Source organism: Chanodichthys erythropterus, chromosome 20, assembly GCF_024489055.1.
Source record: "Chanodichthys erythropterus isolate Z2021 chromosome 20, ASM2448905v1, whole genome shotgun sequence".
Classification (NCBI taxonomy): domain Eukaryota; kingdom Metazoa; phylum Chordata; class Actinopteri; order Cypriniformes; family Xenocyprididae; genus Chanodichthys; species Chanodichthys erythropterus.
The window spans coordinates 782,659-808,656 of NC_090240.1; the positions used below are offsets into that span (position 1 = coordinate 782,659).

Genomic DNA, 25,998 nt, shown 5'->3' on the forward strand with positions numbered 1-25,998 from the left:
CCACAGGTTCTCTCGGCACCACCTAATCTTCTTTCAACCAGTATGTCCAGGGGAGAGCGCGAACGCAGTCCCCCACTACCATAAATTATGCAGTCGAGATTCCCACATTTGGGGAATTCGCAGGGGTCAGCACAACCAGAGTGCAATGGCCGAGCCTCGCCCTGGGTGAACCACCTTCCTGATCATGGTGTCTCCCCTGCCAGGTAAGTATGAGTCCCCAGGCCTCCAGTCAGAGGCTACCCTATCCCTCTTTGCCGTCCTCATCAACGGTGACCCCCTCCCCCACCCCAAGCAAAGGAAGGGCGTGTCCCTTCCATTACTTGACTGCGATTTCCGTGACCATGCCTTCAAGCCGGCAAACTGCCAAGCACCTACAGGTGCTGGTCGTATGATTAGAATGTCATCAAAAAGTTGATTTCTTTCACTAATTCCTTTCAAAAAGTCAAACTTGTATATTATGTACATTGCACACAGACTGATATATTTCAAATGTTTATTTCTTTTAATTTTGATGATTATAACTGACAACTAAGGAAAATCCCAAATCCGGTATCTCAGCAAATTTAGAATATTACTTAAGACCAATACAAAGAAAGGATTTTTAGAAATCTTGGCCAACTGAAAACTATAAACATGAAAAGTATGAGCGTGTGCAGCACTCAATACTTAGTTGGGGCTCCTTTTGCCTGAATTACTGCAGCAATGCGGCGTGGCATGGAGTCGATCGGTCTGTGGCACTGCTCAGGTGTTATGAGAGCCCAGGTTGCTCTGATAGTGGCCTTCAGCTCTTCTTAATTGTTGGGTCTGGCATATGGCATCTTCCTCTTCACAATACCCCGTAGATTTTCTATGGGGTTAAGGTCAGGCGAGTTTGCTGGCCAATTAAGAACAGGGATACCATGGTCCTTAAACCGGGTACTGGTAGCTTTGGCACTGTGTGCAGGTGCCAAGTCCTGTTGGGAAATGAAATCTGCATCTCCATAAAGTTGGTCAGCAGCAGGAAGCATGAAGTGCTCTAAAACTTCCTGGTATACGGCTGCGTTGACCTTGGACCTCAGAAAACACAGTGGGCCAACACCAGCAGATGACATGGCACCCCAAACCATCACTGACTGTGGAAACTTTAGGCTGGCCCTCAAGCGACGTGGATTGTGTGCCTCTCCTCTCTTCCTCCAGACTCTGGGACCCCGATTTCCAAAGGAAATGCCAAATTGACTTTCATCAGAGAACGTAACTTTGGACCACTCAGCAGCAGTCCAGTCCTTTTTGTCGAGGCGCCTCTGACGCTGTCTGTTGTTCAAGAGTGGCTTGACACAAGGAACGAGACAGCTGAAAACCATGTCTTGCATACGTCTGTGCGTAGGGGTTCTTGAAGCACTGACTCCAGCTGCAGTCCACTCTTTGTGAATCTCCCCCACATTTTTGAATGGGTTCTGTTTCACAGTCCTCTCCAGGGTGCGGTTATCCCTATTGCTAGTACACTTTTTTCTACCACATCTTTTCCTTCCCTTCGCCTCTCTATTAATGTGCTTGGACACAGAGCTCTGCGAACAGCCAGCCTCTTTTGCAATGACCTTTTGTGTCTTGGCCTCCTTGTGCAAGGTGTCAGTGGTCGTCTTTTGGACAACTGTCAAGTCAGCAGTCTTCCCCATGACTGTGTAGCCTACAGAACTAGACTGAGAGACCATTTAAAGGCCTTTGCAGGTGTTTTGAGTTAATTAGCTGATAAGAGTGTGTGGCACCAGGTGTCTTCAATATTGAACCTTTTCACAATATTCTAATTTTCTGAGATAGTGACTTTGGGATTTTCCATAGTTGTCAGCTATACTCATCAAAATGAAAAGAAATAAACATGTGAAACCTCTCAGTCTGTGTGTAATGAATGAATATGATATATACAAGTTTCACTTTTTGAAAGGAATTAGTGAAATAAATCAACTTTTTGATGACATTCTAATTATATGACCAGCACCTGTACACGAGCTGCGGTCCTTTAGACCAGTGGTTCCCATCAGTCAGGCGTGTTTGATTAGATGTCTCCCTGATCAAACACACCCGATCCAACTCATCAGCTCGTTGGTAAAGACTCCAAGACCTCAGACGGGCGCATCAGACAAGAGTGACATTCAAGACGTGCAGTGCTGGTTTGGGAACCGCTGCTTTGGAACAACGGCGACCGTTTCATAAGGGTGCGAGACGGTGCCACCCTGCCAGCCACCCCACCGCAGGTACATAGAGACTCCTTGTGAAGCTCCAGCGACATTCCCTCTGCTATTAACCACAACGATTTGCAGTCCCCCAAAAGGGGAAGCACACCGTTCCTGGAGACACTGCAATACCAGGTCGATGCGTGGAGTGGACGGAGCAAGCCCCGGTTCCGGCTCCATGAGCCAAAAATCCATTTAATATGTAGTCCCCAGATAGGGGACGTATCAGATATTAAACTGATAAGAACAGATACTACACTTGATCTTAGCCAAAAGGCCGAGAAGCGATGCCGTTGCCAAGCAGTGGGGGCAGACCCGGCAAAGGCGACGCCCATCTGGGCCGCGGTGGGTTTCGTACTTTGCCTCTAGGACCACTGCTGTCGATCAGATCGTTTGTTAAATAGTGGAGATGATTTGAAACAACCTGCTTTCGCGAACTGGTCCTAGGTTTTTCCATCGACCTCCACAAAAGCACCGCAGTACAATTCTCTGGACTCCCTAGGTCGTTCTTGATCAGGAGGGGGGAAAAAAAAAAAAAGCTCAACTTTAACATTTGGATAGTGTGACGAGTCCCTCGTTCTTCCTGCTACGGCCGGCCAGTGGGTGTGGCTGGGAGACTCATCAAGTGAACCATGTACACCCGTGCTTCCCTCTATAAAGCTTGGGCTTTGTTTGGCGTGGTGTGTTGCTTGCTCCTGGGTGCTTTGGTTTTGATTTTGGTCTTTGTTTATTTTGAGTTCCTTATTCATTTAAATGTGGTTCTGTCTGATGTTTGGTTATTGATGTGTCTGACAGAAATTGTGTTTGGTTTTGTTGATTTCTTGTTTCATATATTTTCTTATTTATGCTGATAAATCTCTTTTCGTTGCAACCTACCAAGCTGCCTATGTCCTCCGTTTCATTTGTCACGGCTTTGAGCCGGTCGTGACAATAGCGACCACGGGGTCATTTAGAAAACGGCCGTGGTCGAGTGCCCCCAAAAGCCTGTCGTCCCTGAAGGAAAACTCAGAACTTTGCGAAACCAGGCGAGCGCACGCAACACCCGATTCCATAAAAGGGGCGTGCAAACACACACGGAGCCACAGACAACGCTACGACTGTTAGAAACCACAGGTTCTCTCGGCACCACCTAATCTTCTTTCAACCAGTATGTCCAGGGGAGAGCGCGAACGCAGTCCCCCACTACCATAAATTATGCAGTCGAGATTCCCACATTTGGGGAATTCGCAGGGGTCAGCACAACCGGAGTGCAATGGCCGAGCCTCGCCCTGGGTGAACCACCTTCCTGATCATGGTGTCTCCCCTGCCAGGTAAGTATGAGTCCCCAGGCCTCCAGTCAGAGGCTACCCTATCCCTCTTTGCCGTCCTCATCAACGGTGACCCCCTCCCCCACCCCAAGCAAAGGAAGGGCGTGTCCCTTCCATTACTTGACTGCGATTTCCGTGACCATGCCTTCAAGCCGGCAAACTGCCAAGCACCTACAGGTGCTGGTCGTATGATTAGAATGTCATCAAAAAGTTGATTTCTTTCACTAATTCCTTTCAAAAAGTCAAACTTGTATATTATGTACATTGCACACAGACTGATATATTTCAAATGTTTATTTCTTTTAATTTTGATGATTATAACTGACAACTAAGGAAAATCCCAAATCCGGTATCTCAGCAAATTTAGAATATTACTTAAGACCAATACAAAGAAAGGATTTTTAGAAATCTTGGCCAACTGAAAACTATAAACATGAAAAGTATGAGCGTGTGCAGCACTCAATACTTAGTTGGGGCTCCTTTTGCCTGAATTACTGCAGCAATGCGGCGTGGCATGGAGTCGATCGGTCTGTGGCACTGCTCAGGTGTTATGAGAGCCCAGGTTGCTCTGATAGTGGCCTTCAGCTCTTCTTAATTGTTGGGTCTGGCATATGGCATCTTCCTCTTCACAATACCCCGTAGATTTTCTATGGGGTTAAGGTCAGGCGAGTTTGCTGGCCAATTAAGAACAGGGATACCATGGTCCTTAAACCGGGTACTGGTAGCTTTGGCACTGTGTGCAGGTGCCAAGTCCTGTTGGGAAATGAAATCTGCATCTCCATAAAGTTGGTCAGCAGCAGGAAGCATGAAGTGCTCTAAAACTTCCTGGTATACGGCTGCGTTGACCTTGGACCTCAGAAAACACAGTGGGCCAACACCAGCAGATGACATGGCACCCCAAACCATCACTGACTGTGGAAACTTTAGGCTGGCCCTCAAGCGACGTGGATTGTGTGCCTCTCCTCTCTTCCTCCAGACTCTGGGACCCCGATTTCCAAAGGAAATGCCAAATTGACTTTCATCAGAGAACGTAACTTTGGACCACTCAGCAGCAGTCCAGTCCTTTTTGTCGAGGCGCCTCTGACGCTGTCTGTTGTTCAAGAGTGGCTTGACACAAGGAACGAGACAGCTGAAAACCATGTCTTGCATACGTCTGTGCGTAGGGGTTCTTGAAGCACTGACTCCAGCTGCAGTCCACTCTTTGTGAATCTCCCCCACATTTTTGAATGGGTTCTGTTTCACAGTCCTCTCCAGGGTGCGGTTATCCCTATTGCTAGTACACTTTTTTTCTACCACATCTTTTCCTTCCCTTCGCCTCTCTATTAATGTGCTTGGACACAGAGCTCTGCGAACAGCCAGCCTCTTTTGCAATGACCTTTTGTGTCTTGGCCTCCTTGTGCAAGGTGTCAGTGGTCGTCTTTTGGACAACTGTCAAGTCAGCAGTCTTCCCCATGACTGTGTAGCCTACAGAACTAGACTGAGAGACCATTTAAAGGCCTTTGCAGGTGTTTTGAGTTAATTAGCTGATAAGAGTGTGTGGCACCAGGTGTCTTCAATATTGAACCTTTTCACAATATTCTAATTTTCTGAGATAGTGACTTTGGGATTTTCCATAGTTGTCAGCTATACTCATCAAAATGAAAAGAAATAAACATGTGAAACCTCTCAGTCTGTGTGTAATGAATGAATATGATATATACAAGTTTCACTTTTTGAAAGGAATTAGTGAAATAAATCAACTTTTTGATGACATTCTAATTATATGACCAGCACCTGTACACGAGCTGCGGTCCTTTAGACCAGTGGTTCCCATCAGTCAGGCGTGTTTGATTAGATGTCTCCCTGATCAAACACACCCGATCCAACTCATCAGCTCGTTGGTAAAGACTCCAAGACCTCAGACGGGCGCATCAGACAAGAGTGACATTCAAGACGTGCAGTGCTGGTTTGGGAACCGCTGCTTTGGAACAACGGCGACCGTTTCATAAGGGTGCGAGACGGTGCCACCCTGCCAGCCACCCCACCGCAGGTACATAGAGACTCCTTGTGAAGCTCCAGCGACATTCCCTCTGCTATTAACCACAACGATTTGCAGTCCCCCAAAAGGGGAAGCACACCGTTCCTGGAGACACTGCAATACCAGGTCGATGCGTGGAGTGGACGGAGCAAGCCCCGGTTCCGGCTCCATGAGCCAAAAATCCATTTAATATGTAGTCCCCAGATAGGGGACGTATCAGATATTAAACTGATAAGAACAGATACTACACTTGATCTTAGCCAAAAGGCCGAGAAGCGATGCCGTTGCCAAGCAGTGGGGGCAGACCCGGCAAAGGCGACGCCCATCTGGGCCGCGGTGGGTTTCGTACTTTGCCTCTAGGACCACTGCTGTCGATCAGATCGTTTGTTAAATAGTGGAGATGATTTGAAACAACCTGCTTTCGCGAACTGGTCCTAGGTTTTTCCATCGACCTCCACAAAAGCACCGCAGTACAATTCTCTGGACTCCCTAGGTCGTTCTTGATCAGGAGGGGGGAAAAAAAAAAGCTCAACTTTAACATTTGGATAGTGTGACGAGTCCCTCGTTCTTCCTGCTACGGCCGGCCAGTGGGTGTGGCTGGGAGACTCATCAAGTGAACCATGTACACCCGTGCTTCCCTCTATAAAGCTTGGGCTTTGTTTGGCGTGGTGTGTTGCTTGCTCCTGGGTGCTTTGGTTTTGATTTTGGTCTTTGTTTATTTTGAGTTCCTTATTCATTTAAATGTGGTTCTGTCTGATGTTTGGTTATTGATGTGTCTGACAGAAATTGTGTTTGGTTTTGTTGATTTCTTGTTTCATATATTTTCTTATTTATGCTGATAAATCTCTTTTCGTTGCAACCTACCAAGCTGCCTATGTCCTCCGTTTCATTTGTCACGGCTTTGAGCCGGTCGTGACAATAGCGACCACGGGGTCATTTAGAAAACGGCCGTGGTCGAGTGCCCCCAAAAGCCTGTCGTCCCTGAAGGAAAACTCAGAACTTTGCGAAACCAGGCGAGCGCACGCAACACCCGATTCCATAAAAGGGGCGTGCAAACACACACGGAGCCACAGACAACGCTACGACTGTTAGAAACCACAGGTTCTCTCGGCACCACCTAATCTTCTTTCAACCAGTATGTCCAGGGGAGAGCGCGAACGCAGTCCCCCACTACCATAAATTATGCAGTCGAGATTCCCACATTTGGGGAATTCGCAGGGGTCAGCACAACCAGAGTGCAATGGCCGAGCCTCGCCCTGGGTGAACCACCTTCCTGATCATGGTGTCTCCCCTGCCAGGTAAGTATGAGTCCCCAGGCCTCCAGTCAGAGGCTACCCTATCCCTCTTTGCCGTCCTCATCAACGGTGACCCCCTCCCCCACCCCAAGCAAAGGAAGGGCGTGTCCCTTCCATTACTTGACTGCGATTTCCGTGACCATGCCTTCAAGCCGGCAAACTGCCAAGCACCTACAGGTGCTGGTCGTATGATTAGAATGTCATCAAAAAGTTGATTTCTTTCACTAATTCCTTTCAAAAAGTCAAACTTGTATATTATGTACATTGCACACAGACTGATATATTTCAAATGTTTATTTCTTTTAATTTTGATGATTATAACTGACAACTAAGGAAAATCCCAAATCCGGTATCTCAGCAAATTTAGAATATTACTTAAGACCAATACAAAGAAAGGATTTTTAGAAATCTTGGCCAACTGAAAACTATAAACATGAAAAGTATGAGCGTGTGCAGCACTCAATACTTAGTTGGGGCTCCTTTTGCCTGAATTACTGCAGCAATGCGGCGTGGCATGGAGTCGATCGGTCTGTGGCACTGCTCAGGTGTTATGAGAGCCCAGGTTGCTCTGATAGTGGCCTTCAGCTCTTCTTAATTGTTGGGTCTGGCATATGGCATCTTCCTCTTCACAATACCCCGTAGATTTTCTATGGGGTTAAGGTCAGGCGAGTTTGCTGGCCAATTAAGAACAGGGATACCATGGTCCTTAAACCGGGTACTGGTAGCTTTGGCACTGTGTGCAGGTGCCAAGTCCTGTTGGGAAATGAAATCTGCATCTCCATAAAGTTGGTCAGCAGCAGGAAGCATGAAGTGCTCTAAAACTTCCTGGTATACGGCTGCGTTGACCTTGGACCTCAGAAAACACAGTGGGCCAACACCAGCAGATGACATGGCACCCCAAACCATCACTGACTGTGGAAACTTTAGGCTGGCCCTCAAGCGACGTGGATTGTGTGCCTCTCCTCTCTTCCTCCAGACTCTGGGACCCCGATTTCCAAAGGAAATGCCAAATTGACTTTCATCAGAGAACGTAACTTTGGACCACTCAGCAGCAGTCCAGTCCTTTTTGTCGAGGCGCCTCTGACGCTGTCTGTTGTTCAAGAGTGGCTTGACACAAGGAACGAGACAGCTGAAAACCATGTCTTGCATACGTCTGTGCGTAGGGGTTCTTGAAGCACTGACTCCAGCTGCAGTCCACTCTTTGTGAATCTCCCCCACATTTTTGAATGGGTTCTGTTTCACAGTCCTCTCCAGGGTGCGGTTATCCCTATTGCTAGTACACTTTTTTTCTACCACATCTTTTCCTTCCCTTCGCCTCTCTATTAATGTGCTTGGACACAGAGCTCTGCGAACAGCCAGCCTCTTTTGCAATGACCTTTTGTGTCTTGGCCTCCTTGTGCAAGGTGTCAGTGGTCGTCTTTTGGACAACTGTCAAGTCAGCAGTCTTCCCCATGACTGTGTAGCCTACAGAACTAGACTGAGAGACCATTTAAAGGCCTTTGCAGGTGTTTTGAGTTAATTAGCTGATAAGAGTGTGTGGCACCAGGTGTCTTCAATATTGAACCTTTTCACAATATTCTAATTTTCTGAGATAGTGACTTTGGGATTTTCCATAGTTGTCAGCTATACTCATCAAAATGAAAAGAAATAAACATGTGAAACCTCTCAGTCTGTGTGTAATGAATGAATATGATATATACAAGTTTCACTTTTTGAAAGGAATTAGTGAAATAAATCAACTTTTTGATGACATTCTAATTATATGACCAGCACCTGTACACGAGCTGCGGTCCTTTAGACCAGTGGTTCCCATCAGTCAGGCGTGTTTGATTAGATGTCTCCCTGATCAAACACACCCGATCCAACTCATCAGCTCGTTGGTAAAGACTCCAAGACCTCAGACGGGCGCATCAGACAAGAGTGACATTCAAGACGTGCAGTGCTGGTTTGGGAACCGCTGCTTTGGAACAACGGCGACCGTTTCATAAGGGTGCGAGACGGTGCCACCCTGCCAGCCACCCCACCGCAGGTACATAGAGACTCCTTGTGAAGCTCCAGCGACATTCCCTCTGCTATTAACCACAACGATTTGCAGTCCCCCAAAAGGGGAAGCACACCGTTCCTGGAGACACTGCAATACCAGGTCGATGCGTGGAGTGGACGGAGCAAGCCCCGGTTCCGGCTCCATGAGCCAAAAATCCATTTAATATGTAGTCCCCAGATAGGGGACGTATCAGATATTAAACTGATAAGAACAGATTTTTTTTTTTTTGAAAAGTTTTATTGTCACCATTTTCAATCTTTCACTTTTTCACACACATTTTCATTTTCGAGCACACATTTTTTTTTTTTTTTTTTTTTTTTTTTTTTTTTAAAACAAGCAATAATAAGTAACGTCAGCCATTGTGTTTTGTCTTGTTTGTTTCAAGTCCATTTTGTGTGTGTGTTAAAATGTGTGGGCATCTTAAAAGTAAAATACAAAATTTAAAACAAGCATCTCGTTCTTTTTTCTCTAATAAAATCCAATTTCATTTGATAAAACACAATAAAAACAACAATTAATAGCCTTTAAAAGTCCTATGTTGTGCAAAACCGGGGGTGAGTCCTTAGCAAATTAGTCTTCACCCCACTCTCCAGAACAGGCACGTGAGATGCCACTTCATGGGCTCAGCGGAGATCCCCTCTCCTCCGGCCCGCTGGCCCGCTGTTCCCGTAGCCAGATTGGTGAGGGTGCATCTACGGGCGGCCAGGGCTGTTGGCGGCCGGGACCCTCTCCGTGCGACCCCGGCCCCCCCGTCCGAATATCGTCGTCCGGTACCCCTGCAGCATTGATGTTACCTTTAGCTCGCATGCATGGAGGGTCACCGTAACGCCCTTCCCTACCAGCAGGTTTCTGGTGGCCCAGATGGCATCCTTGATGACATTGAGGGTGAGCCAGAGCGAGGTGAATTTCTGTGCCGTCAAGTCCTTCAAGCCCCGGCCCACCCCAAGGATGGCGAGCTGGTACCCGAACTGGGCCCCACCCGCTGGTAGGCACGGGAAATACAGGGGGCCGGTTTTGGCCCACAGGTCCCGCGCAGCGCCGCACTCCCAGAGCAGGTGGTGGACGGTCTCCGGGGAATTGCAGCCGGACCGAGGGCAGGTGGGGTTTTTGGCCATGCTTCTGGAGTGCATAACTGCCCTGACCGGGAGGATCTCATGAGCCACCATCCACGATAAGTCCTTGTGCCTGTTCTGGAGAGCGGGGTGAGCAGCGTTCCTCCAAACTTGTTTGGCCTCACGTAATGTGAGGCCTGGAACTGGACTCACCGGTTCCCGGTCCTGCACAAGAGAGACAAGATGCTTGTGATTAGTTAAAATGGTGACATCTTCACTTTCTAAAAAGTATTTCTTTAAAAACTTTTTTATAAAACTGTACTCTTTAGGCAAGTTAAAAGACACTGGGGTTTTCAAGTCCACTGGTAAAATTTTCAATGTTCTTAGGTAAGACCCCATCCAAAATCGCGCCATTGCAGCCGTCTTGTTTTCTTTGGATGGGGTCATGGCATAACTAATGTGCAGGGCGGTGAAGCGGCTGCCTAAAAACAGGTGGGGGTCTGGGAGGCCTTTTCCACCATTCTCCGGCCTTTTCTTCACGATCTCCCTCTTCAGGCGCTCCCACTTAGACCCCCACAGGAAATAAAACACCGCCCTCTCCAGCTCCGCAAGGAATCGCCGAGGGGGACTAAAAACAGAACAGACAAGTAAAATTAGAGGTAAAATCACAGATTTAAAAATTAAAACCTTGCCCTCAAACGTCAACTGTCTTAGTCCCCAAAACCCCAGTCTTTGCCTAACTTTCCCTAACATGTCAGTCCAGTTTCCCCGTCCTCCACCCTCGCTGTCAAATTTTACTCCTAAAACTTTAAAATCGTTGTCTTTAAAAGTCAAGTCGAGTTCACCTGTGTCTATGTCTCCCCACGGCCCGAAGAGCTGGGCCTCGGACTTGTTCCTGTTAAGCTTAGCGCCCGAGGCCCGACCGTACCAGTCAGTCAAGTCCAAAGCTCTTCGTATGGATAAAACGTCCGTGGCTAAAAGAGTTACGTCGTCCATGTATAAAACACAGGTCGCCGTCAGTCCACCCGTCCCAGGCACGTCCAGTCCTTTGATCCATTTATCCCTTCTCAAGATCTGTGCCAGTGGCTCAATACAAGCCACATACAAAAGAGGAGATAAAGGACATCCTTGACGGACACCACTGTGGATATTCACAGATTTGGAAAGATGCCCGTTTACAAGGATTTTGCTGACTGTTCCCTTGTACAGCAGTCCCACCCAGGCTATAAATCTCTCTGGAAACCCCATTTTTTGCAGTACCTGAAAAAGGTACTGGTGCGAGACTCGGTCAAATGCTTTTTCAAAGTCTAAATTTAGCACCACTAGCCGAATATTTCTGTCTCTCGCATAACAGATGGAGTCTCTAATCAACACTAGGCTGTCTGTTATCTTCCTCCCTGGTACGGCACAGGCTTGATCCGGGTGGATCACGTCTTCTAAAACAGTCGACATTCGTTTGGCTAAAATTTTACTAAAAAGTTTGCAGTCAACATTTAAAAGAGAAATAGGTCGCCAATTCTTTAAGTCAGTCTTGTCTCCTTTTTTTCCCAGAAGCGTCACTATCCCTATTCTAAAGCTGTCAGGGAGTCTGTCGAGTGTGTCAAACTCTTTAAAAACTGTGAGTAAGTCGTGTGCTAAAATATCCCAAAACGTCACATAAAACTCTAGGGGTAGTCCGTCTAGTCCTGGGGATTTTCCCCGCTTAAAACCTCTAAGAGCTTCTTGCATTTCTAAAATAGTAAAATCTTGGGATAAAAGCGTGTGTTGTCCCTCCAACTTTTTCTCTATAAAAGACAACACTTCTTTTAAAATCTCACTGTTTGTTCCCTTAATACTGTATAAGTCCTCATAAAATGTTTCTATTTCATTTAAAATTTCCTTTGTCGTGTTTGACTCCCTCCCTCCTGTTTTTAAAGTTGTGATTGCCCCTCCCCGCGTTATGACCTTTTTAAAAAAGTACCTGGTACATTTTTCACCTTCCTCAATATCTCTTTCTTTACTTCTTAAAATAATTCCTTTGTTTTTTATTGTAGAACAGGTTGACATTTCTCTTTTTACTTCTTTTATTTCTTCACTAAAATCAAAACCATTATTAAAAAGATTAAAATACCTCTGTAATCGCTTCTGCAGCCCCATCATGCGGTTTTCTTCCTTTTTCTTTTTTTCCTTCCCTATCTTACTAAAAAACTCTTTTGTCCGTCCTTTAACCATCTCCCACCATTGTGCTCGTGTCTCATAGAAGTCTTGGAGAGTTTGCCATTGGCTAAACTGCTCCCTGTATTTTCTAACTACCTCCTCATCCTCTAACAGGGAGCAGTTTAGCTTCCACAAACCTCCACCTACCGTCACACCAACAGGAAGTGATAGAGTGCAGGACAGCATGGAGTGATCTGAAAAAAAGAGGGGGGTTAATCTAGCATCGGTTGGCGGGAAGTCACGTGTAAAAACATAGTCTATTCGAGAGGCTCTGGTACCATCACCATTAAACCAGGTGTAGCCCGCCTCTCTTTGATGCATTGTTCTAAAACAGTCAACTAATTTAAAATCTTTGACTAAACCTTGTAATAAAACCGATGTCTTGTCCACCCTAAAATCCTCTGTTGCCCTTTTCCTGTCTTTCTGAGTTAAAACACAATTAAAATCCCCTGCCACAACTAAGGGGACTCTGCCTAGCATGTGGGGCTGCAAGTCTTCTAAAAGTTCATACCTCTCGTTTTTTTCTGTAAAACCATATACATTAAGAACATTAAAATCTCTACCTAAAAAAGTCAGTTTTGCAAGAGTTGCCCGCCCGTCTCTCACCACTGTGCTACCCTTCACCAAGATATGGGGGTTATTAATTAAAATTGCAACACCATCGTTCTTGTTAGAATTTGACCCACTCCAAATGGAAGGGCCTTGAGTCCACAACTCCTCCCACCTCCTGTAACTTGTTAAAAAAGGTAAAGCACATTCTTGTAATAAAACGACATCTGACTTAAAAGACTTTAAAAAGGATAAAATGCTCTGTGCTCGTAAGATGGACTTCACACTTCTCACATTGATAGTGGAGAAAGTGAGTGCCATGAGCAGAATTAAAAGGTATGAACTTATCTTTTGTCTTGAGATTAAAAGGGAAACAGAATTACAGAGGCAGACATTAAAAACGGATTAAAATCATGTGTTGAACTGTGTCACTAGCTCCTATCTTAACCCAGGGGGCCCGGGATCAGGAGGGCAAGTGCCTGATTCCTCAAGAGCCACAGAGGGAAACTCTTGTGACTCTTTCGGTGTCGATGTTCTTAGCTTTATGTGCAAAAAGGACACTTCATTGGGGGATTCTGAGGGCCACATACGATCCAGATCTTCCGAGGGGGAACTATCTGGATGATGCGTTACCCTCAGCTTTTTCTCCTTTTCAAATAATGGAGATCCCGCAGGCCTTTTCTGCACCTGAGCATTTGGGAGTGTACAATCAGTCTCACTCCCACTTGAAACAGTTTGGAGGGAGGAATCGGTCTCCTCCTCACTCTCTGTTTCTTGGACTTTTCTGTCAGGGGAGGAGGGGACTTCCTCTCCCACCATGTCTGACTTTGCCTCTTTGGCCGCCCCACTTCCTCCTTCCTGTCCAGTCCCTGAGGTTGGCTGGAAATTCAAATTTCCCGCCAAAACCTTAGGCCCCGCCTCCTTGTCTCTTTGTTCCTCCATTTCCTCTTTTTGTGGGGCGGCCATCTTGTTTCCTTTCAACTTGTTGGCAAAACTCTTAGGGCAGTCTCTGTAGAGATGGTTTGTTTCTCCACAAAGATTGCACCGTCTGCCATTGGTACAATCATCAAAACTGTGACCAATTTCTCTACACTTCCCACATACTAACTCTTGGCATGCTTCAGCGAGATGCCCAACTCTGCCACACTTCCTGCACAGTTTAGGCATTCCTTGATAATGTATGTAGCCTCTGTTCTCTCCAAGCACAATCATGGAAGGCAGATGTTTCAGGCCCTGGTAGCCCCCAGCGTCTTCCCATTGTTTAATGGGAATTCGCCAGGAGCATGTCCAGATGCCATCTTCATCTAACACTTTGACAGGCTGGCCTCGAACAGTGCAAAATCTACCCAACCAGACACAAATATCATCTCCAGTCACTGTTTCATTAAACATCCTGACAATCACAGTTTTAAGTGTGTTATCCGATAGTTTCTCCACAGTGAACATGGAGAACTGGGCTTTAACTGAATCAAACCTTTGCCAAAAGTCATTAAGAAGGGCAGCAGTTTTAAAACTTACATCAAATCCTTTGTTCTGAGGCAGAGTCATCAAACAATTTAAATCATCACATTTAAAAGCTAAGGTCTTTTGGATCAGCTTCCTGGAAAAGTCCATGCGGGACATTCCCAGGAGCTTCCCCTCAACCTCCCTAAATAAAAAGCGAACGCTGTGGTGCCTCCGCACGCCGGCACGGGCAGCCGACATGATGGAGACACCAACAGCCTAAAAACCTTAAAACAACAATAAATACAACAATAAATAACCAAATAAATAACTAAAAGACCTTACCTTAAAACTTGTTGGAGCTTGAAGCAGCAGATTTCAATATACCTCTCAAAAGTTGTGCGACTCGGGATATAAAAGATCTCGAGCCAAGTAACCTCCAAGAGGCGATCGCAGTCTCAACCGTCCAACCAGACACTTGATCTTAGCCAAAAGGCCGAGAAGCGATGCCGTTGCCAAGCAGTGGGGGCAGACCCGGCAAAGGCGACGCCCATCTGGGCCGCGGTGGGTTTCGTACTTTGCCTCTAGGACCACTGCTGTCGATCAGATCGTTTGTTAAATAGTGGAGATGATTTGAAACAACCTGCTTTCGCGAACTGGTCCTAGGTTTTTCCATCGACCTCCACAAAAGCACCGCAGTACAATTCTCTGGACTCCCTAGGTCGTTCTTGATCAGGAGGGGGGGAAAAAAAAAAAAGCTCAACTTTAACATTTGGATAGTGTGACGAGTCCCTCGTTCTTCCTGCTACGGCCGGCCAGTGGGTGTGGCTGGGAGACTCATCAAGTGAACCATGTACACCCGTGCTTCCCTCTATAAAGCTTGGGCTTTGTTTGGCGTGGTGTGTTGCTTGCTCCTGGGTGCTTTGGTTTTGATTTTGGTCTTTGTTTATTTTGAGTTCCTTATTCATTTAAATGTGGTTCTGTCTGATGTTTGGTTATTGATGTGTCTGACAGAAATTGTGTTTGGTTTTGTTGATTTCTTGTTTCATATATTTTCTTATTTATGCTGATAAATCTCTTTTCGTTGCAACCTACCAAGCTGCCTATGTCCTCCGTTTCATTTGTCACGGCTTTGAGCCGGTCGTGACAATAGCGACCACGGGGTCATTTAGAAAACGGCCGTGGTCGAGTGCCCCCAAAAGCCTGTCGTCCCTGAAGGAAAACTCAGAACTTTGCGAAACCAGGCGAGCGCACGCAACACCCGATTCCATAAAAGGGGCGTGCAAACACACACGGAGCCACAGACAACGCTACGACTGTTAGAAACCACAGGTTCTCTCGGCACCACCTAATCTTCTTTCAACCAGTATGTCCAGGGGAGAGCGCGAACGCAGTCCCCCACTACCATAAATTATGCAGTCGAGATTCCCACATTTGGGGAATTCGCAGGGGTCAGCACAACCAGAGTGCAATGGCCGAGCCTCGCCCTGGGTGAACCACCTTCCTGATCATGGTGTCTCCCCTGCCAGGTAAGTATGAGTCCCCAGGCCTCCAGTCAGAGGCTACCCTATCCCTCTTTGCCGTCCTCATCAACGGTGACCCCCTCCCCCACCCCAAGCAAAGGAAGGGCGTGTCCCTTCCATTACTTGACTGCGATTTCCGTGACCATGCCTTCAAGCCGGCAAACTGCCAAGCACCTACAGGTGCTGGTCGTATGATTAGAATGTCATCAAAAAGTTGATTTCTTTCACTAATTCCTTTCAAAAAGTCAAACTTGTATATTATGTACATTGCACACAGACTGATATATTTCAAATGTTTATTTCTTTTAATTTTGATGATTATAACTGACAACTAAGGAAAATCCCAAATCCGGTATCTCAGCAAATTTAGAATATTACTTAAGACCAATACAAAGAAAGGATTTTTAGAAATCTTGGCCAACTGAAAACTATAAACATGAAAAGTATGAGCGTGTGCAGCACTCAATACTTAGTTGGGGCTCCTTTTGCCTGAATTACTGCAGCAATGCGGCGTGGCATGGAGTCGATCGGTCTGTGGCACTGCTCAGGTGTTATGAGAGCCCAGGTTGCTCTGATAGTGGCCTTCAGCTCTTCTTAATTGTTGGGTCTGGCATATGGCATCTTCCTCTTCACAATACCCCGTAGATTTTCTATGGGGTTAAGGTCAGGCGAGTTTGCTGGCCAATTAAGAACAGGGATACCATGGTCCTTAAACCGGGTACTGGTAGCTTTGGCACTGTGTGCAGGTGCCAAGTCCTGTTGGGAAATGAAATCTGCATCTCCATAAAGTTGGTCAGCAGCAGGAAGCATGAAGTGCTCTAAAACTTCCTGGTATACGGCTGCGTTGACCTTGGACCTCAGAAAACACAGTGGGCCAACACCAGCAGATGACATGGCACCCCAAACCATCACTGACTGTGGAAACTTTAGGCTGGCCCTCAAGCGACGTGGATTGTGTGCCTCTCCTCTCTTCCTCCAGACTCTGGGACCCCGATTTCCAAAGGAAATGCCAAATTGACTTTCATCAGAGAACGTAACTTTGGACCACTCAGCAGCAGTCCAGTCCTTTTTGTCGAGGCGCCTCTGACGCTGTCTGTTGTTCAAGAGTGGCTTGACACAAGGAACGAGACAGCTGAAAACCATGTCTTGCATACGTCTGTGCGTAGGGGTTCTTGAAGCACTGACTCCAGCTGCAGTCCACTCTTTGTGAATCTCCCCCACATTTTTGAATGGGTTCTGTTTCACAGTCCTCTCCAGGGTGCGGTTATCCCTATTGCTAGTACACTTTTTTTCTACCACATCTTTTCCTTCCCTTCGCCTCTCTATTAATGTGCTTGGACACAGAGCTCTGCGAACAGCCAGCCTCTTTTGCAATGACCTTTTGTGTCTTGGCCTCCTTGTGCAAGGTGTCAGTGGTCGTCTTTTGGACAACTGTCAAGTCAGCAGTCTTCCCCATGACTGTGTAGCCTACAGAACTAGACTGAGAGACCATTTAAAGGCCTTTGCAGGTGTTTTGAGTTAATTAGCTGATAAGAGTGTGTGGCACCAGGTGTCTTCAATATTGAACCTTTTCACAATATTCTAATTTTCTGAGATAGTGACTTTGGGATTTTCCATAGTTGTCAGCTATACTCATCAAAATGAAAAGAAATAAACATGTGAAACCTCTCAGTCTGTGTGTAATGAATGAATATGATATATACAAGTTTCACTTTTTGAAAGGAATTAGTGAAATAAATCAACTTTTTGATGACATTCTAATTATATGACCAGCACCTGTACACGAGCTGCGGTCCTTTAGACCAGTGGTTCCCATCAGTCAGGCGTGTTTGATTAGATGTCTCCCTGATCAAACACACCCGATCCAACTCATCAGCTCGTTGGTAAAGACTCCAAGACCTCAGACGGGCGCATCAGACAAGAGTGACATTCAAGACGTGCAGTGCTGGTTTGGGAACCGCTGCTTTGGAACAACGGCGACCGTTTCATAAGGGTGCGAGACGGTGCCACCCTGCCAGCCACCCCACCGCAGGTACATAGAGACTCCTTGTGAAGCTCCAGCGACATTCCCTCTGCTATTAACCACAACGATTTGCAATCCCCCAAAAGGGGAAGCACACCGTTCCTGGAGACACTGCAATACCAGGTCGATGCGTGGAGTGGACGGAGCAAGCCCCGGTTCCGGCTCCATGAGCCAAAAATCCATTTAATATGTAGTCCCCAGATAGGGGACGTATCAGATATTAAACTGATAAGAACAGATACTACACTTGATCTTAGCCAAAAGGCCGAGAAGCGATGCCGTTGCCAAGCAGTGGGGGCAGAGCCGGCAAAGGCGACGCCCATCTGGGCCGCGGTGGGTTTCGTACTTTGCCTCTAGGACCACTGCTGTCGATCAGATCGTTTGTTAAATAGTGGAGATGATTTGAAACAACCTGCTTTCGCGAACTGGTCCTAGGTTTTTCCATCGACCTCCACAAAAGCACCGCAGTACAATTCTCTGGACTCCCTAGGTCGTTCTTGATCAGGAGGGGGGAAAAAAAAAAAAGCTCAACTTTAACATTTGGATAGTGTGACGAGTCCCTCGTTCTTCCTGCTACGGCCGGCCAGTGGGTGTGGCTGGGAGACTCATCAAGTGAACCATGTACACCCGTGCTTCCCTCTATAAAGCTTGGGCTTTGTTTGGCGTGGTGTGTTGCTTGCTCCTGGGTGCTTTGGTTTTGATTTTGGTCTTTGTTTATTTTGAGTTCCTTATTCATTTAAATGTGGTTCTGTCTGATGTTTGGTTATTGATGTGTCTGACAGAAATTGTGTTTGGTTTTGTTGATTTCTTGTTTCATATATTTTCTTATTTATGCTGATAAATCTCTTTTCGTTGCAACCTACCAAGCTGCCTATGTCCTCCGTTTCATTTGTCACGGCTTTGAGCCGGTCGTGACAATAGCGACCACGGGGTCATTTAGAAAACGGCCGTGGTCGAGTGCCCCCAAAAGCCTGTCGTCCCTGAAGGAAAACTCAGAACTTTGCGAAACCAGGCGAGCGCACGCAACACCCGATTCCATAAAAGGGGCGTGCAAACACACACGGAGCCACAGACAACGCTACGACTGTTAGAAACCACAGGTTCTCTCGGCACCACCTAATCTTCTTTCAACCAGTATGTCCAGGGGAGAGCGCGAACGCAGTCCCCCACTACCATAAATTATGCAGTCGAGATTCCCACATTTGGGGAATTCGCAGGGGTCAGCACAACCGGAGTGCAATGGCCGAGCCTCGCCCTGGGTGAACCACCTTCCTGATCATGGTGTCTCCCCTGCCAGGTAAGTATGAGTCCCCAGGCCTCCAGTCAGAGGCTACCCTATCCCTCTTTGCCGTCCTCATCAACGGTGACCCCCTCCCCCACCCCAAGCAAAGGAAGGGCGTGTCCCTTCCATTACTTGACTGCGATTTCCGTGACCATGCCTTCAAGCCGGCAAACTGCCAAGCACCTACAGGTGCTGGTCGTATGATTAGAATGTCATCAAAAAGTTGATTTCTTTCACTAATTCCTTTCAAAAAGTCAAACTTGTATATTATGTACATTGCACACAGACTGATATATTTCAAATGTTTATTTCTTTTAATTTTGATGATTATAACTGACAACTAAGGAAAATCCCAAATCCGGTATCTCAGCAAATTTAGAATATTACTTAAGACCAATACAAAGAAAGGATTTTTAGAAATCTTGGCCAACTGAAAACTATAAACATGAAAAGTATGAGCGTGTGCAGCACTCAATACTTAGTTGGGGCTCCTTTTGCCTGAATTACTGCAGCAATGCGGCGTGGCATGGAGTCGATCGGTCTGTGGCACTGCTCAGGTGTTATGAGAGCCCAGGTTGCTCTGATAGTGGCCTTCAGCTCTTCTTAATTGTTGGGTCTGGCATATGGCATCTTCCTCTTCACAATACCCCGTAGATTTTCTATGGGGTTAAGGTCAGGCGAGTTTGCTGGCCAATTAAGAACAGGGATACCATGGTCCTTAAACCGGGTACTGGTAGCTTTGGCACTGTGTGCAGGTGCCAAGTCCTGTTGGGAAATGAAATCTGCATCTCCATAAAGTTGGTCAGCAGCAGGAAGCATGAAGTGCTCTAAAACTTCCTGGTATACGGCTGCGTTGACCTTGGACCTCAGAAAACACAGTGGGCCAACACCAGCAGATGACATGGCACCCCAAACCATCACTGACTGTGGAAACTTTAGGCTGGCCCTCAAGCGACGTGGATTGTGTGCCTCTCCTCTCTTCCTCAAGACTCTGGGACCCCGATTTCCAAAGGAAATGCCAAATTGACTTTCATCAGAGAACGTAACTTTGGACCACTCAGCAGCAGTCCAGTCCTTTTTGTCGAGGCGCCTCTGACGCTGTCTGTTGTTCAAGAGTGGCTTGACACAAGGAACGAGACAGCTGAAAACCATGTCTTGCATACGTCTGTGCGTAGGGGTTCTTGAAGCACTGACTCCAGCTGCAGTCCACTCTTTGTGAATCTCCCCCACATTTTTGAATGGGTTCTGTTTCACAGTCCTCTCCAGGGTGCGGTTATCCCTATTGCTAGTACACTTTTTTTCTACCACATCTTTTCCTTCCCTTCGCCTCTCTATTAATGTGCTTGGACACAGAGCTCTGCGAACAGCCAGCCTCTTTTGCAATGACCTTTTGTGTCTTGGCCTCCTTGTGCAAGGTGTCAGTGGTCGTCTTTTGGACAACTGTCAAGTCAGCAGTCTTCCCCATGACTGTGTAGCCTACAGAACTAGACTGAGAGACCATTTAAAGGCCTTTGCAGGTGTTTTGAGTTAATTAGCTGATAAGAGTGTGTGGCACCAGGTGTCTTCAATATTGAACCTTTTCACAATATTCTAATTTTCTGAGATAGTGACTTTGGGATTTTCCATAGTTGTCAGCTATACTCATCAAAATGAAAAGAAATAAACATGTGAAACCTCTCAGTCTGTGTGTAATGAATGAATATGATATATACAAGTTTCACTTTTTGAAAGGAATTAGTGAAATAAATCAACTTTTTGATGACATTCTAATTATATGACCAGCACCTGTACACGAGCTGCGGTCCTTTAGACCAGTGGTTCCCATCAGTCAGGCGTGTTTGATTAGATGTCTCCCTGATCAAACACACCCGATCCAACTCATCAGCTCGTTGGTAAAGACTCCAAGACCTCAGACGGGCGCATCAGACAAGAGTGACATTCAAGACGTGCAGTGCTGGTTTGGGAACCGCTGCTTTGGAACAACGGCGACCGTTTCATAAGGGTGCGAGACGGTGCCACCCTGCCAGCCACCCCACCGCAGGTACATAGAGACTCCTTGTGAAGCTCCAGCGACATTCCCTCTGCTATTAACCACAACGATTTGCAGTCCCCCAAAAGGGGAAGCACACCGTTCCTGGAGACACTGCAATACCAGGTCGATGCGTGGAGTGGACGGAGCAAGCCCCGGTTCCGGCTCCATGAGCCAAAAATCCATTTAATATGTAGTCCCCAGATAGGAGACGTATCAGATATTAAACTGATAAGAACAGATACTACACTTGATCTTAGCCAAAAGGCCGAGAAGCGATGCCGTTGCCAAGCAGTGGGGGCAGAGCCGGCAAAGGCGACGCCCATCTGGGCCGCGGTGGGTTTCGTACTTTGCCTCTAGGACCACTGCTGTCGATCAGATCGTTTGTTAAATAGTGGAGATGATTTGAAACAACCTGCTTTCGCGAACTGGTCCTAGGTTTTTCCATCGACCTCCACAAAAGCACCGCAGTACAATTCTCTGGACTCCCTAGGTCGTTCTTGATCAGGATGTGGGGGGAATAAAAAAAGCTCAACTTTAACATTTGGATAGTGTGACGAGTCCCTCGTTCTTCCTGCTACGGCCGGCCAGTGGGTGTGGCTGGGAGACTCATCAAGTGAACCATGTACACCCGTGCTTCCCTCTATAAAGCTTGGGCTTTGTTTGGCGTGGTGTGTTGCTTGCTCCTGGGTGCTTTGGTTTTGATTTTGGTCTTTGTTTATTTTGAGTTCCTTATTCATTTAAATGTGGTTCTGTCTGATGTTTGGTTATTGATGTGTCTGACAGAAATTGTGTTTGGTTTTGTTGATTTCTTGTTTCATATATTTTCTTATTTATGCTGATAAATCTCTTTTCGTTGCAACCTACCAAGCTGCCTATGTCCTCCGTTTCATTTGTCACGGCTTTGAGCCGGTCGTGACAATAGCGACCACGGGGTCATTTAGAAAACGGCCATGGTCGAGTGCCCCCAAAAGCCTGTCGTCCCTGAAGGAAAACTCAGAACTTTGCGAAACCAGGCGAGCGCACGCAACACCCGATTCCATAAAAGGGGCGTGCAAACACACACGGAGCCACAGACAACGCTACGACTGTTAGAAACCACAGGTTCTCTCGGCACCACCTAATCTTCTTTCAACCAGTATGTCCAGGGGAGAGCGCGAACGCAGTCCCCCACTACCATAAATTATGCAGTCGAGATTCCCACATTTGGGGAATTCGCAGGGGTCAGCACAACCGGAGTGCAATGGCCGAGCCTCGCCCTGGGTGAACCACCTTCCTGATCATGGTGTCTCCCCTGCCAGGTAAGTATGAGTCCCCAGGCCTCCAGTCAGAGGCTACCCTATCCCTCTTTGCCGTCCTCATCAACGGTGACCCCCCTCCCCCACCCCAAGCAAAGGAAGGGCGTGTCCCTTCCATTACTTGACTGCGATTTTCGTGACCATGCCTTCAAGCCGGCAAACTGCCAAGCACCTACAGGTGCTGGTCGTATGATTAGAATGTCATCAAAAAGTTGATTTCTTTCACTAATTCCTTTCAAAAAGTCAAACTTGTATATTATGTACATTGCACACAGACTGATATATTTCAAATGTTTATTTCTTTTAATTTTGATGATTATAACTGACAACTAAGGAAAATCCCAAATCCGGTATCTCAGCAAATTTAGAATATTACTTAAGACCAATACAAAGAAAGGATTTTTAGAAATCTTGGCCAACTGAAAACTATAAACATGAAAAGTATGAGCGTGTGCAGCACTCAATACTTAGTTGGGGCTCCTTTTGCCTGAATTACTGCAGCAATGCGGCGTGGCATGGAGTCGATCGGTCTGTGGCACTGCTCAGGTGTTATGAGAGCCCAGGTTGCTCTGATAGTGGCCTTCAGCTCTTCTTAATTGTTGGGTCTGGCATATGGCATCTTCCTCTTCACAATACCCCGTAGATTTTCTATGGGGTTAAGGTCAGGCGAGTTTGCTGGCCAATTAAGAACAGGGATACCATGGTCCTTAAACCGGGTACTGGTAGCTTTGGCACTGTGTGCAGGTGCCAAGTCCTGTTGGGAAATGAAATCTGCATCTCCATAAAGTTGGTCAGCAGCAGGAAGCATGAAGTGCTCTAAAACTTCCTGGTATACGGCTGCGTTGACCTTGGACCTCAGAAAACACAGTGGGCCAACACCAGCAGATGACATGGCACCCCAAACCATCACTGACTGTGGAAACTTTAGGCTGGCCCTCAAGCGACGTGGATTGTGTGCCTCTCCTCTCTTCCTCCAGACTCTGGGACCCCGATTTCCAAAGGAAATGCCAAATTGACTTTCATCAGAGAACGTAACTTTGGACCACTCAGCAGCAGTCCAGTCCTTTTTGTCGAGGCGCCTCTGACGCTGTCTGTTGTTCAAGAGTGGCTTGACACAAGGAACGAGACAGCTGAAAACCATGTCTTGCATACGTCTGTGCGTAGGGGTTCTTGAAGCACTGACTCCAGCTGCAGTCCACTCTTTGTGAATCTCCCCCACATTTTTGAATGGGTTCTGTTTCACAGTCCTCTCCAGGGTGCGGTTATCCCTATTGCTAGTACACTTTTTTTCTACCACATCTTTTCCTTCCCTTCGCCTCTCTATTAATGTGCTTGGACACAGAGCTCTGCGAACAGCCAGCCTCTTTTGCAATGACCTTTTGTGTCTTGGCCTCCTTGTGCAAGGTGTCAGTGGTCGTCTTTTGGACAACTGTCAAGTCAGCAGTCTTCCCCATGACTGTGTAGCCTACAGAACTAGACTGAGAGACCATTTAAAGGCCTTTGCAGGTGTTTTGAGTTAATTAGCTGATAAGAGTGTGTGGCACCAGGTGTCTTCAATATTGAACCTTTTCACAATATTCTAATTTTCTGAGATAGTGACTTTGGGATTTTCCATAGTTGTCAGCTATACTCATCAAAATGAAAAGAAATAAACATGTGAAACCTCTCAGTCTGTGTGTAATGAATGAATATGATATATACAAGTTTCACTTTTTGAAAGGAATTAGTGAAATAAATCAACTTTTTGATGACATTCTAATTATATGACCAGCACCTGTACACGAGCTGCGGTCCTTTAGACCAGTGGTTCCCATCAGTCAGGCGTGTTTGATTAGATGTCTCCCTGATCAAACACACCCGATCCAACTCATCAGCTCGTTGGTAAAGACTCCAAGACCTCAGACGGGCGCATCAGACAAGAGTGACATTCAAGACGTGCAGTGCTGGTTTGGGAACCGCTGCTTTGGAACAACGGCGACCGTTTCATAAGGGTGCGAGACGGTGCCACCCTGCCAGCCACCCCACCGCAGGTACATAGAGACTCCTTGTGAAGCTCCAGCGACATTCCCTCTGCTATTAACCACAACGATTTGCAGTCCCCCAAAAGGGGAAGCACACCGTTCCTGGAGACACTGCAATACCAGGTCGATGCGTGGAGTGGACGGAGCAAGCCCCGGTTCCGGCTCCATGAGCCAAAAATCCATTTAATATGTAGTCCCCAGATAGGGGACGTATCAGATATTAAACTGATAAGAACAGATACTACACTTGATCTTAGCCAAAAGGCCGAGAAGCGATGCCGTTGCCAAGCAGTGGGGGCAGACCCGGCAAAGGCGACGCCCATCTGGGCCGCGGTGGGTTTCGTACTTTGCCTCTAGGACCACTGCTGTCGATCAGATCGTTTGTTAAATAGTGGAGATGATTTGAAACAACCTGCTTTCGCGAACTGGTCCTAGGTTTTTCCATCGACCTCCACAAAAGCACCGCAGTACAATTCTCTGGACTCCCTAGGTCGTTCTTGATCAGGAGGGGGGGAAAAAAAAAAAAGCTCAACTTTAACATTTGGATAGTGTGACGAGTCCCTCGTTCTTCCTGCTACGGCCGGCCAGTGGGTGTGGCTGGGAGACTCATCAAGTGAACCATGTACACCCGTGCTTCCCTCTATAAAGCTTGGGCTTTGTTTGGCGTGGTGTGTTGCTTGCTCCTGGGTGCTTTGGTTTTGATTTTGGTCTTTGTTTATTTTGAGTTCCTTATTCATTTAAATGTGGTTCTGTCTGATGTTTGGTTATTGATGTGTCTGACAGAAATTGTGTTTGGTTTTGTTGATTTCTTGTTTCATATATTTTCTTATTTATGCTGATAAATCTCTTTTCGTTGCAACCTACCAAGCTGCCTATGTCCTCCGTTTCATTTGTCACGGCTTTGAGCCGGTCGTGACAATAGCGACCACGGGGTCATTTAGAAAACGGCCGTGGTCGAGTGCCCCCAAAAGCCTGTCGTCCCTGAAGGAAAACTCAGAACTTTGCGAAACCAGGCGAGCGCACGCAACACCCGATTCCATAAAAGGGGCGTGCAAACACACACGGAGCCACAGACAACGCTACGACTGTTAGAAACCACAGGTTCTCTCGGCACCACCTAATCTTCTTTCAACCAGTATGTCCAGGGGAGAGCGCGAACGCAGTCCCCCACTACCATAAATTATGCAGTCGAGATTCCCACATTTGGGGAATTCGCAGGGGTCAGCACAACCAGAGTGCAATGGCCGAGCCTCGCCCTGGGTGAACCACCTTCCTGATCATGGTGTCTCCCCTGCCAGGTAAGTATGAGTCCCCAGGCCTCCAGTCAGAGGCTACCCTATCCCTCTTTGCCGTCCTCATCAACGGTGACCCCCTCCCCCACCCCAAGCAAAGGAAGGGCGTGTCCCTTCCATTACTTGACTGCGATTTCCGTGACCATGCCTTCAAGCCGGCAAACTGCCAAGCACCTACAGGTGCTGGTCGTATGATTAGAATGTCATCAAAAAGTTGATTTCTTTCACTAATTCCTTTCAAAAAGTCAAACTTGTATATTATGTACATTGCACACAGACTGATATATTTCAAATGTTTATTTCTTTTAATTTTGATGATTATAACTGACAACTAAGGAAAATCCCAAATCCGGTATCTCAGCAAATTTAGAATATTACTTAAGACCAATACAAAGAAAGGATTTTTAGAAATCTTGGCCA

The 25,998-nt window shown here is 46.8% G+C and overlaps 12 non-coding genes and 1 pseudogene across 12 annotated transcripts; all 13 read right to left on the reverse strand.

The window, feature by feature from the left end:
• Positions 1 to 47: 47 nt before the first annotated feature.
• On the reverse strand, positions 48 to 211 carry LOC137010019 (U1 spliceosomal RNA). The gene has a single exon (XR_010893100.1). It is a non-coding gene; the product is annotated as a U1 spliceosomal RNA (small nuclear RNA).
• A 2,094-nt stretch (positions 212 to 2,305) lies between these two features.
• Positions 2,306 to 2,496, reverse strand: LOC137010136 (U2 spliceosomal RNA). The gene has a single exon (XR_010893211.1). It is a non-coding gene; the product is annotated as a U2 spliceosomal RNA (small nuclear RNA).
• An 865-nt stretch (positions 2,497 to 3,361) lies between these two features.
• Positions 3,362 to 3,525, reverse strand: LOC137009968 (U1 spliceosomal RNA). The gene has a single exon (XR_010893053.1). It is a non-coding gene; the product is annotated as a U1 spliceosomal RNA (small nuclear RNA).
• Positions 3,526 to 5,620: 2,095 nt separating this feature from the next.
• Positions 5,621 to 5,811, reverse strand: LOC137010138 (U2 spliceosomal RNA). The gene has a single exon (XR_010893212.1). It is a non-coding gene; the product is annotated as a U2 spliceosomal RNA (small nuclear RNA).
• Positions 5,812 to 6,673: 862 nt separating this feature from the next.
• Positions 6,674 to 6,837, reverse strand: LOC137010020 (U1 spliceosomal RNA). Its single transcript, XR_010893101.1, has one exon. It is a non-coding gene; the product is annotated as a U1 spliceosomal RNA (small nuclear RNA).
• Positions 6,838 to 8,932: 2,095 nt separating this feature from the next.
• Positions 8,933 to 9,108, reverse strand: LOC137010225 (U2 spliceosomal RNA; annotated as a pseudogene).
• Positions 9,109 to 15,483: 6,375 nt separating this feature from the next.
• Positions 15,484 to 15,647, reverse strand: LOC137010021 (U1 spliceosomal RNA). Its single transcript, XR_010893102.1, has one exon. It is a non-coding gene; the product is annotated as a U1 spliceosomal RNA (small nuclear RNA).
• Positions 15,648 to 17,742: 2,095 nt separating this feature from the next.
• On the reverse strand, positions 17,743 to 17,933 carry LOC137010139 (U2 spliceosomal RNA). Its single transcript, XR_010893213.1, has one exon. It is a non-coding gene; the product is annotated as a U2 spliceosomal RNA (small nuclear RNA).
• Positions 17,934 to 18,797: 864 nt separating this feature from the next.
• LOC137009969 (U1 spliceosomal RNA) lies at positions 18,798 to 18,961 on the reverse strand. The gene has a single exon (XR_010893054.1). It is a non-coding gene; the product is annotated as a U1 spliceosomal RNA (small nuclear RNA).
• A 2,095-nt stretch (positions 18,962 to 21,056) lies between these two features.
• LOC137010198 (U2 spliceosomal RNA) lies at positions 21,057 to 21,247 on the reverse strand. Its single transcript, XR_010893271.1, has one exon. It is a non-coding gene; the product is annotated as a U2 spliceosomal RNA (small nuclear RNA).
• An 865-nt stretch (positions 21,248 to 22,112) lies between these two features.
• On the reverse strand, positions 22,113 to 22,276 carry LOC137009970 (U1 spliceosomal RNA). The gene has a single exon (XR_010893055.1). It is a non-coding gene; the product is annotated as a U1 spliceosomal RNA (small nuclear RNA).
• A 2,096-nt stretch (positions 22,277 to 24,372) lies between these two features.
• LOC137010140 (U2 spliceosomal RNA) lies at positions 24,373 to 24,563 on the reverse strand. The gene has a single exon (XR_010893214.1). It is a non-coding gene; the product is annotated as a U2 spliceosomal RNA (small nuclear RNA).
• An 865-nt stretch (positions 24,564 to 25,428) lies between these two features.
• LOC137010022 (U1 spliceosomal RNA) lies at positions 25,429 to 25,592 on the reverse strand. Its single transcript, XR_010893103.1, has one exon. It is a non-coding gene; the product is annotated as a U1 spliceosomal RNA (small nuclear RNA).
• Between the last annotated feature and the right edge of the window lie 406 nt (positions 25,593 to 25,998).